At 42.2% G+C, this 17,075-nt stretch overlaps 1 protein-coding gene across 1 annotated transcript in view; it reads left to right on the forward strand.

The window, feature by feature from the left end:
• Positions 1-7,372: 7,372 nt before the first annotated feature.
• The window catches only part of depdc1b (DEP domain containing 1B), a 66,397-nt gene continuing 56,694 nt past the window's right edge, over positions 7,373-17,075 (forward strand). Inside the window, exon 1 of the mRNA XM_068730022.1 lies at positions 7,373-7,424. The gene's annotated coding sequence lies outside the window, so the exon portion shown is untranslated. The remainder of the gene's footprint in view (positions 7,425-17,075) is intronic.

Raw genomic sequence — 17,075 nt, forward strand, 5'->3', positions numbered from 1 at the left:
TTAACAAAGCTTTAGCGGCCGCTCTGAAACATGCTGACCCATCAATTACTGTCTCCGTCAAACTGGCAGCTCTCTCCTGACTCTCTCTCTCTCTCTCTCTCTCTCTCGCTCTCTCTCTCTCTCTCTCTCTCTCTCTCCTCTCTCTCTCTCTCTCTCCAGATACTTAACTTCACTGTGGGTATGCACATGCTCTCACACACACATAGCAACAGAGGGGGAATACAAGATCAATTCATATCAATTCTACATGCTTAGTAAGATGTCTTAATGTACATGCTGGGAGTAGGGACCATCACTGCTGAACTACACATATCATCTCCTGTGCATCGTGTCTCTATGGCACCTTCACATCAAGCATGATATGACAATGAATCCAAGTTTTGGGGTGTTTGATGCTCTCCTTGGTTTGGTGTTCAGATTCAACAGGTCTGTAAATTCACATTGCAATCTTCTTGAAACTGAAGAAGCTCCAATAAACTCCGATACGAGATGATGCGGTTAGCTGGTCCAGTCAATAACTGACAAATTGTAGTTATTCCACATAAATAAGACAGTGGCTTCTGGCAATGATGGAGGACTCCCTACCTGACCTCCTGCTAAAGGCAGGATATACATTAGTAACAGTCAGACAGACAGGCAATTAGCAAAATAGAGATATGTTTTATTCCTATAAGCTATAGATGTAAAAATACACGTATTTTGGTGACTACTGTATTTTCCCCCGTCATTCGGTGTAGATCATCTACTAATAGAAATAGAGCAGTAAATGCATTTTTAGGTAAAATATAGGTTCTTTGGCAGTCATATTTTTGGTGTGAAATAATGATTCTTTAAAAGACATTGAAACCACGTTATCTGTAATGCCAGTCAGCCTTACAACTCAACACCTTTTTCCTCATTACATCACAGTCACTTAGCAGACGCTTTTATCCAAAGACACTTATAATTCGGTATCTATCTTAAGTGTCTTGCTTAAGGACACATTGACATGAGACTAGCTGGGATCGAACCGCCGACCCTCTGCTTGAAAGGCGGCCCTGCTCTCCACTTAGCCACGGTCACCCTGGCTCAACTTCCTGGCTCAGATTCTCCCTATCTTTAGAGCAGGTCAGTGAGGAAACATAACCACCGGTGAGGAAACATAACCACGGTTTCACTTGTCCATCCTTATTCATTCTTGTGCAGATCGACTTCCTCATCCTGAGCTGTCTCTCTGAATGCCCCCAAAGCCCCCCCACCCCCCCACTCTCCATCCTCCACCCTCCTCTCTTCCAGCAGGCCTCGGCGGCGGCGGCGGCCCCGGGGCCCTGATCCCGTGTCAGAGGCAGCATGTTGGTACCAGAGTTCACCCCAGAGCATGTCTGCCTACATAATTAGAGAAGTGAATCCAACCCCCCCCCTCCCCCCCCCTCCCCCGCTCTCCAGCCAGCCAGCCTGCCTGCTGTACACAGCTTAACGCGAGCGTGTCATGACTATAACAAAGGTGAGCGGAAGATGGTAATTAAAAATTAAAGTGGACAAGGGGTGGCTGGATACACCTCTTTTAACGGCAGGCAATAGGGGAGGGGGGGGGGGTTGCTGGTGGCAAACCAAATGAGTCTGCCTCTTAGGAGCTGATACCTCTCTGCTTCTAGCTGGTGTGGGTATGATCATAGGGAAGCTAAGCCGTCGTTGCATTAGCCCCTCCCACACGCAGCAGAGACTGTCTCGTTCCACCGTTAAATTAGCGAGGAGCGCTTTGATCAGATAACGGCGAAGAGGTCGGAACAGACCTTAGATAAGGGCATTTAGGCAATAATGCAACTTTCCAAATCTGCATTTGGCCACTTGGGGTCAGTGAAAACAAGCTGTGAACACTAACATATTATCCCATTGTAAGTGTGTGAGTCTTAATATTCCCTTTTTTTTTGCTCTGGTTTTGGTCTCCACCGACTTCTGAGGAACACATCTGACAGTTTGCTGTTTGGTGTTGGGCAGGTAGCGCACACAGCAGGTTTTTTTTTTTGTTTTGTTTTTTTTATATACAGGTTTTGCTCTAAAATAGCTGCTTGCTGTGGCCGAAACAATGAGCCGAGAGACATTTAAATGCTCCGCGGAGCTGAGTGGAATCAGCAGCGTCGGGTGATAATTATCCGTCAGTTTTGGCACTATGAGTGACCTCATTTACACAGGAATATATGTGATTAATGGTAAAAAAAACAACAACTAAAAGCATGCAAAACACTTCATCACAGGACTTGAGGTGTGCATTAGCAAATCACATAATCCGATTATCCGTGTGGACATTGAGATTATACACAGCTTGACGTGTGAAAGAAAGAACTCCGATGGCACATTTCGCGTGGCGGTTTCCAAAGTGCTTCCTGTTCCGTTTGTGCAGAAATGCAGCGAGGGGGGAAAGGGAAAGGGGGAAAGCTGTAACCTGGAAGTCTGTGCCAGCACACTGGAGTCCATTAAAGTGATCTCTGCAAGTAGTCCTAAATCATTCAAATGATGTAAACACTTTGTTTGTTATTTGCTCCCGCCGTTTGGCCACCAGTGCAGCGTTTTAAAGAATTACCCCGAACCATTTACATAGCGGCTGGTTCACAGTTTGTGACTATTGGATTTCATGTGGGCCTAAATATAATTAGGTCTCCAAAGCGTGAAAAAGCCGCATAGTGTTTTAGGAGTGATAACAACCTCTCGCATTTACATATACATTTACTTTGTCTCTTGTCACAATGTCTTAACCTCTCTGTCCCTGTTCCAGCCTTAAATGAACCTGTCTGAGATGCCTTTCCTCCCCTTCCCCACGCACACTCTTTTCTCATTCTCCTCCTCCTCTTCCTCCTCTTCTCATCCTCCTTTCTAAATTGCAACCCTATATTTCTGGACCTCTGATGCAATTATGCCACCTCGATTGCCTTGACGTGGAAGCAGGATGGAAAAGAAAAGAAAAGAAAAGAAAAGGGGAAAAAAAAACCAAAAAAAAAACGACGGCGCACAAAGCCTGCCCTTTTTGTGTATCGAGAAAATAAAGGCTTGAAATTGCCTCGGACCACTACTCCGTCTCTCGTATTCTCTCCCTCTCCCCTCTCATGCACACGAACACGCTCTCCTCCCCTGTCTCGGTCACATACACAAACACATTCGCCCCGACAGCTCGGCCTCCCTGAGATGGGACAGGATAAAAGTCGACAGTTTCTATTATCAATAACAAGATAAAATACAGAGGTCTTTTATCTCTTAAAATGTAAATTTATACAAGGCTCCATACCTCCATGCTGTAAATATCTAACATCTCTTAAGACCACAGTACTAGACTCAATTGATTTTTTCTCCCCTCCTCCTGGTTGCAACCATCTGCAAAATCTCTAAGTCTGGCATAATATCAATGATGAAATTAAAAATCCTCCATTTGTCTAAACCATGAGGGAGATCACCCCGCTTTAAGCTGTTTACTCTTTAAATTATATGATTGATTTCCTTTAAGGTTATTTGTTTATTTCAACGTTCATATCTGCTATCTAAATCATTTCTCCAGTTTATTCCATTGATTTCTCAGGGACAACTGGCCTCTCTCCCTTTTCTTTCTGTAACCTTGCCTCGACCATATCAGTTTCCTTCAGAGCTCATTTGCATGAAATAAGCTGGGGAAATGCATTGATTTCCTCTTTTACACTTTAGTGCCCAGTGCCTGGTTATTTGTGATGAATGTGCTCAGTATTTCATGGTATTAAGTCTCAAGCATAATCAGCTCATGGTGTTGAGCACATTTGCATTTACTCATATTCCTGCAGTCCTACAGCAACAACCTATAGCGGCTCAATAACGAAGACAGTCAATGAGTCTTTTACAGATATTAAAAAATATTTTAATTATAAATGAGCTGTGTTCATTTCTAGCATTATTTGATATAAAGATGAATGTTTTCTTATAAAATCTTTTTATAAAAAAATGTTTTAACCAACCAACTAACTACTCAACTAACTACTCAACTAGCTAAGACAACACATAAAACAGCTAAATGTTACAATAGGTTATTAATTAGTTAGCTAGAACACAATAAGCCGTCTCAATGATTTAACATATAATTACAGCTGCAATGATGAATCAATTAATCGATTAGTTTTCAACTATTAAATGAATCGCCAATTGTTTTGATTGATCAGTTTTAAAGGAGAAATAGTCAAAATGCTTTGATTTCAGCTTCTTAAATGTGAATATTATCATCGATGACAGAGAGCTGAATATCACTGAGTGGTGGACAAAACAAGACATTTGAGGACGTCCTCTTGGGCTCACTAATGACATTTCACAGACCAAACAACAAATCGATTAATCAAGAAAATAATGAACAGATTAATCGACAAAGAAAATGAATGTTAGTCGCAGTCCTACACATAAGCATTCTATACGAACATCTTTATTTATTATAACAATAGCACGACATCTTTACAGAATAATAATAACATGATGTATTCTGAGGTATTAAGTATAATGAAACTTCCAGTTGTGACTATAGGCAGTCTAGCAGAAACCTGAAACAGTGACCATGAGGGGGAGCGGTGCGCAGTAAATCTACTCCTTCATCTAAATATGTAAACAAAGCAAAGGTGAACTTCCCTTTAGAATACATACGGGTAATGATTTCTTTATGCAGAAATAAAACAAGATCATGTTAAAATAAGTATTTGCGATGTTAAAAAACAATTTAGTTTTATTAAATGTTGAGTAATTAAATGCACAACTGTCACATATATAAAACTAATTTATTCAATAAGGGATTTTTTGACCCCAGGTTGTGCATCAGAGCGTTAAGGAAACGACTTTGAAAGGAGAATGTAGTAGTAGTGCAGAGATGATACACTACATATTGTGGACAATTCCATAAATGATATTATGCATTATATGCTTGTTTTGAGATATTTATTGTTTTTCTCACACCCACACACACACACACACACACACACACACACACACACACACACATATATTATTTATTGTTTTTTTACCAATTATTGAAGAAGAAATTACTTTAAAGGAAAAGGCTGGCATTATTCTAACATTTTCTTGGAAAGACCAACACCCACAATGCATTAGTCTGTGTGATACTTTCTGAATTTCCAAACCTCTTCTTGACCCTCAGCTGCGAGACCATCTGTTTCTTTAAAATCTTTAACAACAGGTTACAAATAAAACATTTTTAAAATGTATTTTCTGAAGAGAGTCAGTATTTTGTGAAACAGGCGAGCGCTGTACCTTTAATCAAACGTTTTCAAACAGGAGCAATATTTACATTTGGTGGGGACTATTACAGTCGCTGATTAACACTCAGTTGCTGTGTTCATTCTTGGCTGTATGTGGGATCTACTCAACAGAAACTGCAGAGCCTCACCTGTCATCATGAAAAGTAAAAAACAAATAATGCTAAAAATAAAATAAATATTAATATTTCTCAACTGATCTGTGCTATAAATGTAATTTCTGTATGATTCCAATCATTTCAAGCATTTTTATAATCAAAATCGCTGAATTATCTCATGTCCTGATCAAACAGGAGACAGTGAGGTGAGGCAGCGACCAGCTGTTCCTCACCTCAGACGGTGAATCATCACTAACTGGGTTGAGCCTTTTGCTTTCTCATTGTTTGTCACCACTGTAATATTTGTAGACTCTTTTATTATATGTCCTTTCTTTACATAGAATAATGTATTTCACGTCTGTGTAGAACATATTTTGTGTTGCTGATCTGACATTAAACCGCAGTGAAAAAGCACAGAGGGGCAAACACTACCTCTGCTTCACTGAAGAGGGCGTGCGAGAGCCCACGGGTCGGGTTTATGCTTGTTTTGTCGTTGCTCTTTCTACGCGTCTTCTTCTTCTTATATTTTGCTTTGACCGCGAACATGTAAGATTCAATATCCAAGCTTAAAAATGTCTCAAAAACAGGGAAATATGACCAAATCAACAGCAATTCAACGTCGGACAGGTAAAGTCATCTTTTATGTGTTTGTTGTTCTCTTTATACATCCGGGGTTGTTAGACGGTTTATCGCGGAATCTCACGATTTTCGCGGGTGGCGCTCGCGAGCGCTCCGCTTCTGAAACGCTCCCGGTGGAATCAAATATGTACTTTACCTATGTGTGTGTAAAGAATGCTGATATGAAATATGAAAAACAACCAGTAGTCAATGTGCAAGCTGCCAGTTAAATGGTGATTTAAGCTTCTCTGTTGTGTGTCAGTGCCTCACCAGCCACGAACCTCACCGCACGTCACTGCACAGAAGAGTACGCTATCTTGGGCTTTGCATACACTGACAATACTTATTCGTAGGATCAGATCATTGTTTTATTTTTCATAGGTTGGCATAAGGCAAATATTAAACATTGCCAACCTTATGTACCCCAGCTGAACAAACTGGTTAACATAGAAATTAATAAAGTCATAAACAAATAAACTATTGACTTCAGTTTTAAGTTACTGCTTTTATTTTTTTTCTTATTAGACACTGCAGTTGTGATAACTTAAGTAAATATTTGGTCTCACCAATTCCGATCCCTAAAATTAACCGGAAGTATTGCAGTGCTGTTAGGAAAATTAACCGGAAGTATTGCAGTGCTGTTACGAAAATTAACCGGAAGTGTTGCAGTGCTGTTACGAAAATTAACCGGAAGTATTGCAGAGCACGAGTGACAGTCTGGAATGTGGAGAGAGTCCCTTGGAGTTGACGTGTTGAGCTAGAAGCAGTGGTTCCATGTAAGAACTTTGAGCTTCTCAAACGTTGACAGACAGTAGGAACTAAGTCAAAATGGTTGTTGAAGTCAAACAAAACTGAAGACAGTGAAACAGTTCCCCTGCATTTGCCACGAGTCCGCTAGAAGAGGCGGTTTCTCACCTTTAAACAGTTGCATTTGACGTGCCTCGGTAAACTAATGTTAGCTTCTCAGTTCTGCTTTCCTAGGTTTGTTATGTGTTAGCAACTAAATGATTAGCATGCAAAGCCTATTTAGAATGTTACTGTTTCTAAAGGGAAATGTAGCGGTATGATGTTTAGAGTGTATGTTTCTGTAATATTTATTATTTTTACCAGAAGAGAAAAAACAGGAATTTATATTGTGCCAATATATGCTAAAAGTATTTTGTTAGAACAAAATCATTCCAATATCAGTTGAGTATTTGGAATAATTTTCAATACGTTAAGTATTTGCATTCAGTCGGCGCTAACCTTGATATTGTTGTGATTTAGTATGATGCTGCTCAACATTCATGAATATATGAAGAACAGCAGAACAGAGACTATGAGCCTGTTTTGTTTAAAATGCAGGTCAGGTCTCTTCTTGAGGGAGGAGGTCCGGTAGACGGTGAGCCTCCCGGCTGGATTCCCAGGAACTCTGATCCACTTTGCCCCTGAACCAGCTGGATGAAGGATCTGCTCTGTGGTAGGATCACACCAGTCACCTGGATTGGCACCAACTCAAACACACGATATACCTACAGTTTGCACCCTGACTCATCAGATCTGATTTGGACTCAAACAAAGTGACTTTGACTGGTTTTCCCCCAGAAACTGACCGGGAAGTTACTAGAAAACTGTGGAGAAGTTCCACATAAAGACAACTAAGCATAATGACAAACTCCCAAGCCTCTCAAAGGGACAATTTTCTTTGGTTAAATGGTAAAGTTTTTAACATTTTTCACATCCATGTAAATGTTGCATTTGTTTTGTGATTCATGGGCAAACTAAAGTAGCAGTTAACTGAATTCGTAGCTCCCGGTGAACCCTGAGCGAGGTGTGCTCACGCAGGACGAGGTTCCACTTATCCTGTACCTTCCGACATGACATCCCTTAGAAGAAGGAAGAAGGTTCTCTTTTTTTTTTTATGCTATGCTTTTCTTTCGTGCAACTTTTTCCATGTTCTTCTGCCATTCTGCTGACAAAACGAATACAGACTAATAAGAACTTCCTGAACCAAAGTGGCTGTTTAACTCTCAACTTCACCCTCACACTGTAACCTGGCCGTTCAAACTGAGCTGTGTCAAGTCAGCTCCGCCGCCTGTGCAGACAAATCCACCGCCGCACATACTAAACACCACTTCCAGTGCACTCGATACCGACGGCTTGGATTTATGCAATGACACAGAGAGCCACACAATATCATGCGAGATCCTCCCATATAACCAGTGACCCGAGAACTGGGCCGATCAAACCCACCCTGTTTATGTCCCTTTGATTTTTTTTTTTTTTTTTCTTCTTTTCAGCCTTGTCGCTGATCTCGTTGCTGCTTTTAGATAATGCTAATAGATCACAGGCCAACGGGACGGAGCAGGATAATGGAGCTTTCATTGCAGCCTGATTAACTTGGCTGTAGGGTTCCACCTCACCCCTTTCGGCATGATGGCCCTAATTAATAACGATTGCTCCCCAAATGTGCAAATGGAACGATAAACGAAGGACCAACTAATTAACTGCAACCATTTCTACTAATCATTAGTTTAACATCCCGTTTTGTCATCATTACACTGATGTGTGTGCAAGGGCAGATAAAACAGGTCAGCCCTTTTTTTCTGCCCTCCCATAACCCTGACAGCCATATTTTCTTCTCCTATAAAAAGACTAACAAGTAATTAAAGTGAGGGCTGAAGTTTGGAAAGTTCCACCGCTTAAATATTCCACTGTAGGCCAAGTGTCGCCATTTTTTTTTCCCCCCAAGAAATTGCTGAAATCATTGAGTCCGGCCGGGCGAGATTTTGTTTCACTCCTGTCAACAGCAGATAGGGCGAGAAATAAAGCAAGAAAGATGCACCAAAAACCGGCTCCGAGAGAGGCTGTCAGCACCCGGCGTCTTCTCCGCTGCAGACTGTTCCAAAGTCATTTATTTCCGCGACTTTTTTTTTTTTTTTGCCAGCGAGGAAATCGGCGTCAGTGAAATGCTGCTGTTTGTGTTTATGGCCATGTGATGCAGCCCCCCTTTTTTTTTTTTTTTCCAGAGGATGCTGAGATGCGCTCTTCATACTCGGGCCTTTTGAATTTATGTGCTGTTTTCTAGACGCGGAGGAATCGGCAGGGCTCAATGATGAGCAGGCAGCGTCAGCCCTGCTGCCAATCAAAAAGTTAATAGTCTGTCCGTCGAGGAAGGGAAACGACCCCCTGGGCTTCAGCCCGCACATCTCTCTCTCTCTCTCTCTCTGTCTCTCTCTCTCTCTCTCTCTCTCTCTCTCTCTCTCTCTCTCTCTCTCTCTCTCTCTCGCACAGCAACTCAAATCCAACGGCTTTTTTGACGCCAGCGTTCGCGTCGGCCTGCTCTTCATGTCTCCGTCAATTCTAATTATCTCATTCACCGCCTTTATACCACCCCACGGATCATTTCTTTGGGGGAACTTTTGCGTCCACCTTTTTGATGCTTGAAACAGAGATCATATAACATGGTGTTGGAGTAACTGATTACGGAGCGCGGTCACGTGTTCGCTCCCCTTTCTTTGCCCTCAGCAATGTGTCTTTGCATCGTTTTTCTGTCCACACCTCTCTGCGCGCCTTCATATGTGCATTTCTCAGCTGAAAGCTCAAGGCAGTCTTTGTCAACGTTAAATTGGAAAGTAATCCCGTTATAACCTCGCTGAGGTTATATGTGCTACTGGGTGATTAAAATTACCTCCAAATATTCCAAAGGAGCCATTATTTATTGGTGCATGAAAGAACACAAAGGAGAAAGCTGCTCTCTTATTGCTAATAATCAAAAACGCTTTAGAGAACACTATGTATGGTAATGAAAAAACTGTCGATAGCCCTTTCAAATGGCCTGATTTACTAAAACTTTTATGAAGACAGTAAATTTCATGTCTTATTTTCTTGATCCTTCCAAAGAGGGAACATGGGGAAATCAATAGCTCTCCAACCTGGCCCTGAATTTTGTCAACCTCTAATTATTATCTGGCTCGTGGCGATGATCAGCGAGTAATTGCAACTACTGGGCTTCTGATGCCAACGACAGGTCCAATAGAGAATGTCTACATGCAAAGCACTTACCTGGCTTAGTAAAATCTATACAAGAAGGTCACAATCCTGCAGAGATTCAGCTCCACGGTGACGCTTTGGGGGCTCGGGTATAAATGGCCGAATTCATATGCGCAAAAAAAAAAAAAAATCAACGTTCCGTTGAGTTGCATTTCATAATCACGAATGATAGACGACTTTTTTTATTATTTTTTTTATTTCAGTGCATTAGCCAGTCGGGCTGGGTGTCGGAGTTGTAACCGTCCTACCCGATTATTGAAAAACGTTCAGAAAAACGGTGCCAAATTACGGCGCTGTACGGTAAATGCGCTGTTTCCTTCAGAAGTATAAAACATGCCCGGATTTGGTGTTTTGGTGATTTCGGCGACGCTGTGACGCCGTCATTGGTCTCCGTGAAGTCAGCAGGAAGTGATGTAGTGTAGCCCCGGAGCGTGTTGTATGCAGGGAGCTCTACAGTACTAAGAAAGTAGCCTTTTAAATGCTACGTTGCTTGTCAGCAACCATCTTTAAAATAAAGAAATTATTAATTTCCTCTCTAAATTAGTGCTGTGTGGTGAATCGGACAGGATTTTGTAAAGTATGATACGTTTGGAAAAGTAACTGATAAATATGTAAAGGATATGGTGGGTTGGTAGAATGATTGTTTAATTGTCATTTTACATTAAATTGAATTTTTACAATTTTTCAAATATGAGAGAAATGAGTAGTCATGTATTGAAACACAGTTGGTCTACTCATCAGGCTGTGAAGTTTTTGTTCACATAAAGTAGTGGGAAAAGTTGTTGGTGTATCTGAATTGGTATTGAACATGTGTGTAGCGTTCTCTGCTTTTTGTGCTCAAATCGTGTATGTTGGCATCACGGGTCTCATCCATTGTGTCCATTGTTAATGGCTTCTCTGGTCATTTGATTTGATGCAGCTCATTTAAAACCAAACAAAAGAGCAGTGTGCGAAACACCCCCCCCCCCCCCCCCCAACAGCCCCATCCAGTACTATTGATAGTTCACTGGCTGCGTCATAAAGCTCAATAATCCCCTTTGACTGGAAGTTAAGTGATGGGATTCATCTCAGTGGCCCCAACTTAAATCATAAACAAAAAGCATTTTGATGTTTATACATTTTTCAAGCGGCAGAATGCAATTATAGCCCCTGAACGTGATATTGGATATCCTTCTTTGTACATTTCTTGGGTACGTTCACGCTCCAGTGTTCTGTGCCTTCATTTCAACGTACGGCCGTTTACTGCAAAGGTTGCTCTCCAGTACAGTAATATCTTGTGTATGTTCTTCCATCGTTCATATGACAGATGTGTGCCTGTAAGCAGCAGGTGTGACAGCGGAGTGCCTTGTAGCCGTCCTCTCTTTCACCACGAGTGTGTCTTTGTCTCTTCATGTCCATGTTTGTGAGTGAGCGTGCCTCTGCTGGTCACAGTTTATCTGTAGTTGTTTGACGTTGTCTTTGTCCTGAACAGGTTTTCTGTGCTACATGATCTTCCACCTTTTTCGGGTGCAGAATTTGTCCAACATAGTCATTGCTCCGAGATATGTTGGACCGCTTTTGGACGTGCTGATCGTAAAAGTTTTCATATTTTAGATTTGTATATTTACAATTCTGCTATTCCATGTGATTGGACGTCTTCTTTTTCTGTATTTTGTTTAAATGGACATTTTTGCAGATCTATAACCAATCATATTAAATCAGTATAATTAATCTCAATGCACTTGATTCAGTTGATCTCAGGTTTCTAGATTCTGTATCCTAGACTTTATAGTAACAGTGGTGGAGAGTAACTGAGTACATTTACTCGAGTACAATTGTGAAGTACTTGTACTTTACTTGAGTCTTTCTGTTTTCTGCCGCTTTATACTTGTACTCCCCTATACGCTTCAGAGGACAACTTCATCAAGTCCACTCCTACCAGCTACAATACTGAAGTACTGTGTACATCTTAATACGTTGAGATGCTATTTTGTTTCATTTCTGAATTATTACTTTGGAACAACCACATGTGCAGACAGTCAACTCAGGTTCTCTACATCTTCAGGTCTGATTGTAATTCATGGTAAACATCCTGGTAAAATACCATTCATGTGTATTCAAATTCAAGTTCTATGATCGTAGGGTCATTTTGAAAGTGTGCAGTGGTAGTTCTGTGTTTTGTGAGGATCACCGGTTTGTGTTGACCCTCCTTATTGATCGCCACACGACAAGCCGTCATGTTTAACAGAATAAACAGAGACTTTGCGGTGAGCCTTCATGAACAACAAACATGAGTTATCTGAGGGAGCTGGAGAGAGACTTCCTGTAGTCTGATGACACTGACGGGCCCTGACATTGACACAAGCATCAGACAGAGGAGGGGGGGGGGGGTGACAAATAATAGGGGAATTAGAAATTAATGATTCCGCCAGTATGTAAATGGCAATTAAAGGACGAGCAGTGCTCCAGGCTCTCTGGCCCAAACCGCCTCCATTTGTTTGGATAGGGACGGACGGACACACACACACACACGCACACACACACACACACACACACACACACACACACACACACACACACACACGCTCGTGATGCATATTGAGGCTGTGACACACATCTATATGGGCATAAAAGAAAATAAATCCACAGCGCCCTGGACCAGATCAGATCAATCGGCCATAATGGCAGGGCTGATCATTATGTGCTGCTTTTGTTTGTTTAAATGAAGAGTGAGTGTGTCTGCCATATCGAGTTGGATTAGGCAGTGGGGAAACTGTTGCCTGCAGCCTCGAGCACTGGATGAGAGCAGCCACACATCGGGCCCTACAGTACAACACCGTGATGGCCTATTTAGAAATCAATGTCAAACTTTCATTAGCGAGGTCAACAATGTACATATATTGTCTAATTGCCGCGCGTCAACAAGGCGTGAGAGGAAGCTGCAGGACAGATGTGGCTTTGCACCAGGAGAGATTTAAAGCTATGGATCTTAAATTCAATCCCCTGTATGGGCCGTTAAGTTTGGAGAGAATATAGACGCGTCCATCAAAAATGTGCAGCATCTGGCAATTCGTTTTTTTTTCCCTTTTTTGCTGGTTTCGGTAAAAAGACCTGAGCTCAGAAGAATCCATCTGGCAGACTCATTGACAAGCGAGGAGTGAAAAGCCTGTGTCCTGTCCTCTGATGATGAATGTCGAGCTGCAGAGACTGATGGAGGGTCTCCCTCAAAGAGTTGGTCAGCGCTGACCTACACCTGCATGGACAAACTCATTCTGCTTCCACTGTTTTGGCTGAAAAGGCGCTAATGAGGAAAACAGTCTGTCACACGCGGGCAGATATATATATATATATATATATATATATATATATATATATATATATATATATAATATATATATATATATATATATATATATATATATATATATATATATATATATATGAGATACGGTATGATGATGTCCCAGAGTGAAAACACTGTAGAGGCGCCGTTGTTAAAATGGCGACAGCGTCTTTTGGACCTTTTTGTAAAAAGTTTAGTAATGCTGTATTCACTACGCGACAGAGAACCCGTGACCCAGAGGTCATTAGGTTTCATTCAAAACACACACTGTCGCAAAATATGTCGCATGTAAACGTCATTTCGAGGCGACAGCGTCGTTTATGGACAGCGGCACGTTGGTCGTCTGGGAGTTAAACAGTCTGCTTTTAATACTTCTCAGTGTTTTGAAAGAAGGTAAAAGGTAGAAAACCGTTATCCACCACCTAATGGTGTAATGTTGTAGCAGCTCCTGGCCTTTTGATGCGGTTTGCACCACTTCCTGTCTTGTACTGAGGCGTTACCATACCACACTGTTATTCCTAAGGTAAGGATGCTCTCAATGCCAGCGTGATAAAACTGCATCGTATCAAAGTTTATTTTTTAACTCTTTTTTTGTTTTGTTTTTGTAAAATGTTAAAATAATGAATAAAACCGTGAGTAACAAATACCGTTAATTAACAGCATAAGCTGTGGCGTGGATGAAGGAACAGGATAGGAGCTCCACCAGCTTCAACCAGTGACGGCATTTTTATGCCGTTCATATTTTGAACAGCAACTGTTTACAAAACACACGGATGCTCTTGGCTTCACCCCCATTACCGCACTGAAAACCCTCCTCTGATCATCCCTCATCATATCCGACCACCCAGGGCATTAAAATGACAGAGTGTTAATTAATCCATCATGCTGGTTAATTGAAATGATGTATGATAGTCATTTGTTTTCTTTGATCCCTGAGCTATTAGCGCTGTGTAACTGTATGACTAATTAGTACGAGAACACTTCTGAAATAATTGGGTGTAATTAATCTGTCAGTAGGGTGGAAAAATGACTGTGTCTGACAGTTATGACAAATAGCAGTGTTGATATAATTATGTAATATTCAGTACTAATGAACCCCCGCGTCTTGTATGTGGTGTGGATCCGGTTTGTTCTGGTTTATTTGTTTCTCTTTCTGCCGCTTACACATTTTCTTCACCTTTTTCTGCCACCCAGGCTGTTTTTTTTTGTTGTTGTTGTTGTCGTTGTTCGACTGTGTATCGGATGAGCAGCTGAAATGATGCTATCTGACTCTCTTCTTGTTCTTTTTTTTCTTTTTTCAATGGTTTCTATGGCAACCGTGTCAAGTGATTGAGGTCGGGGGTCAAACTGACCAATAGTGAGTAAATTACATTTCTCTGAATGATTCCCCCTGAGCTGCTATTGAAATCGAGCTCCAGCCCTCTGATGGATACATCTTGTCATTCACAGTTTAGAAGGCAAGAGGGGAAAGTATAAACATGACACCGGGGGGCTCGCCTTGCTCAAACAAAGAGGCTGCTGGATGAATAAACACACCAACATACTTCCGGCGGAGCCGCGCTACACTAGTTTGCATGCTCTGGACACCATTTCGGCCGCGTCTTTAAGTCAAAGTAAAAAAGCACGATGACTTGAGGGAGCTCATAAAGCGATGCTCAAGTCAACATGTCCAGCCTGCCGGCTGTTTATTAAGGCCACACAAAGAGCACTAAATAACAGAAACACCACAGTAAGTTCCCTTCCTCTGCGAACACCAGGCCTGAAGGTCATTGGTTTGTCTGAACCGAAGCTCGCACAATCCCTCAGCCAGAGTTCAAGTGCTGACGCTCGCCCTCGTCTTCCTCCTTCCTCCCCCGGTCCTCAGAGACCAGCGCGGTGCTGGGGTGTCAGGCGAACAACGGGGGAAAGAAGGAGATAAAAACACAAACGATTGTGATTTATTGCTTATTGCGTACCACAGAGAGGAAAAGAGGTGGGGGTGGGGGGGGGGGGGGAGAAAAAAAAAAACACACACACACACACAGAACGAAATCCATTGCAAATTGAATTGTCTTTGTTTGAGCCAGGCCTGCTTCAGAAAAAAAAAAGAAAAGAAAAATACAAATTCTATGACAGAGGCCATAAATGACAATGGCATAATAATCTACAGCGACCTGTCCGAGAGGCTGATGAGCCATCACTGAGGTAGCTGATCGATACGAACTATTCATTTCTGAAATTATCTCCACATTGATTCGGGAGCAAGTGCCAGCGAGGCAGGGGGCCACACGGCCTTTAATACAATAATTATATAAAGGGTTACAAGCACATCCTCCCAACCAATAAAGCCTGTCAGCGGCACCGGGCACGGCCAATCCCCCATAATCCATCAGCACATTGGCCCCTGACCTCTGGGCTCGGAAGGCTGCCGTGAAGCCTCTATAAAAGTTGCTTACGAAAAGGACACAGTTGCCGGATACGCCTCCAACGGTCAGAGGTGGGAGACTAGATCTGCGGAGCTGATGTAATGGCGCGGTGTCGGTCGACCCGGTTATTGCACGGGCCTCTGCTCCTAACACCGGGAAGACGGAAGCTCACTTTCCTCTCTCAGGTGTCCTTCGCCCAGCGACTCAGCGCTTTGTGTCAGCAGTTTATTGGCTCTGCTTCGCCTCTAAATACACATTTAAATATGAATCTGTGGCAGGAGGCATCTTTGAATGCAATAAGTATCCAATGGCATTGATCGCAATTTTGCACAGAAATAAATTTGTGCAAATTGAGTGAATCTTCAGGGACTTTTCTGTTCCTGACCCCGACGCGTGATTTAGGCCGATAAAGAAAGTATTTTTACATATAAATCTTGCCGGGGTGAAGCTCCAAGATTGCTTGGAGTAATCTGTGGAATTATCAAAATGAAATGAATATTTGAGCCACCTGGCACGGCTCAAGATGAAACGCTAAATAATAAGAGCCCCCGCCATCTGTCCGCATCACAAAGCATTCGTGCGCGATGAGACGCATACAGTAACGTAGCGCCTGAAAAGGTAGAACAAGAGCCTTAAGCCTGGATAATGCCAAATTTCATCTTGATAATGCCCTCCTTTACAGATGCGCAGTACATGCAAATCTGTGTTTAAGACCGATAATTATGATATTTTAATAAGCAATCTATATGCAGATACAGCTTACGGGTCAGCTATGACAAACTGGGTATTTGTTTGAAGTACAAAGACGACGACCCGTTTTCAAATCGGAGCGGGGAAGAGGACCTATGTCCCCGGTTATCTTAAAAGACTTAATTGATCCGCTATTGAAGAGGCACGTTCCTCTGAGCATCACCGAGACAGCCCGGCTCCAATCAGACAGGCATGTGTTATCAAACTGGGAAGTCAATTAAGAGAGAGGGGAAGAGAGAGAGAGGGGGGACACAGAGAGAGAGAGAGAGAGAGGAGAGAGAGAGAGAGAGAGAGGAGAGGAGAGAGAGAGAGAGAGAGAGAGAGACGAGAGAGAGAGAGAGAGGAGGAGACTGGCTCCAAGCTGTCAGCAGACTGGTTCTCACAGAGGGGAGGAGGTTTCAGAGACTCAGTCCAGGCTACAGACATTCAGGAGTCACTGTTCCACTGCTGCATGATGGAATATGCGTCTGCAATGTAACCTTGCCTCTGTGAAACCAACATGTAGTCTGCTAGCTGGCCTCAAAGTCACAGTCTGCAGGATATTGATGTCTTCTTTTTTTTTTTTTTTGCCACACTTCAGTCAAACACTTAACCCTCTATG

Source organism: Cebidichthys violaceus, unplaced genomic scaffold, assembly GCF_023349555.1.
Source record: "Cebidichthys violaceus isolate CVI_PGR_0920_01 unplaced genomic scaffold, fCebVio1.0.p SCAF_49, whole genome shotgun sequence".
NCBI lineage: Eukaryota > Metazoa > Chordata > Actinopteri > Perciformes > Stichaeidae > Cebidichthys > Cebidichthys violaceus.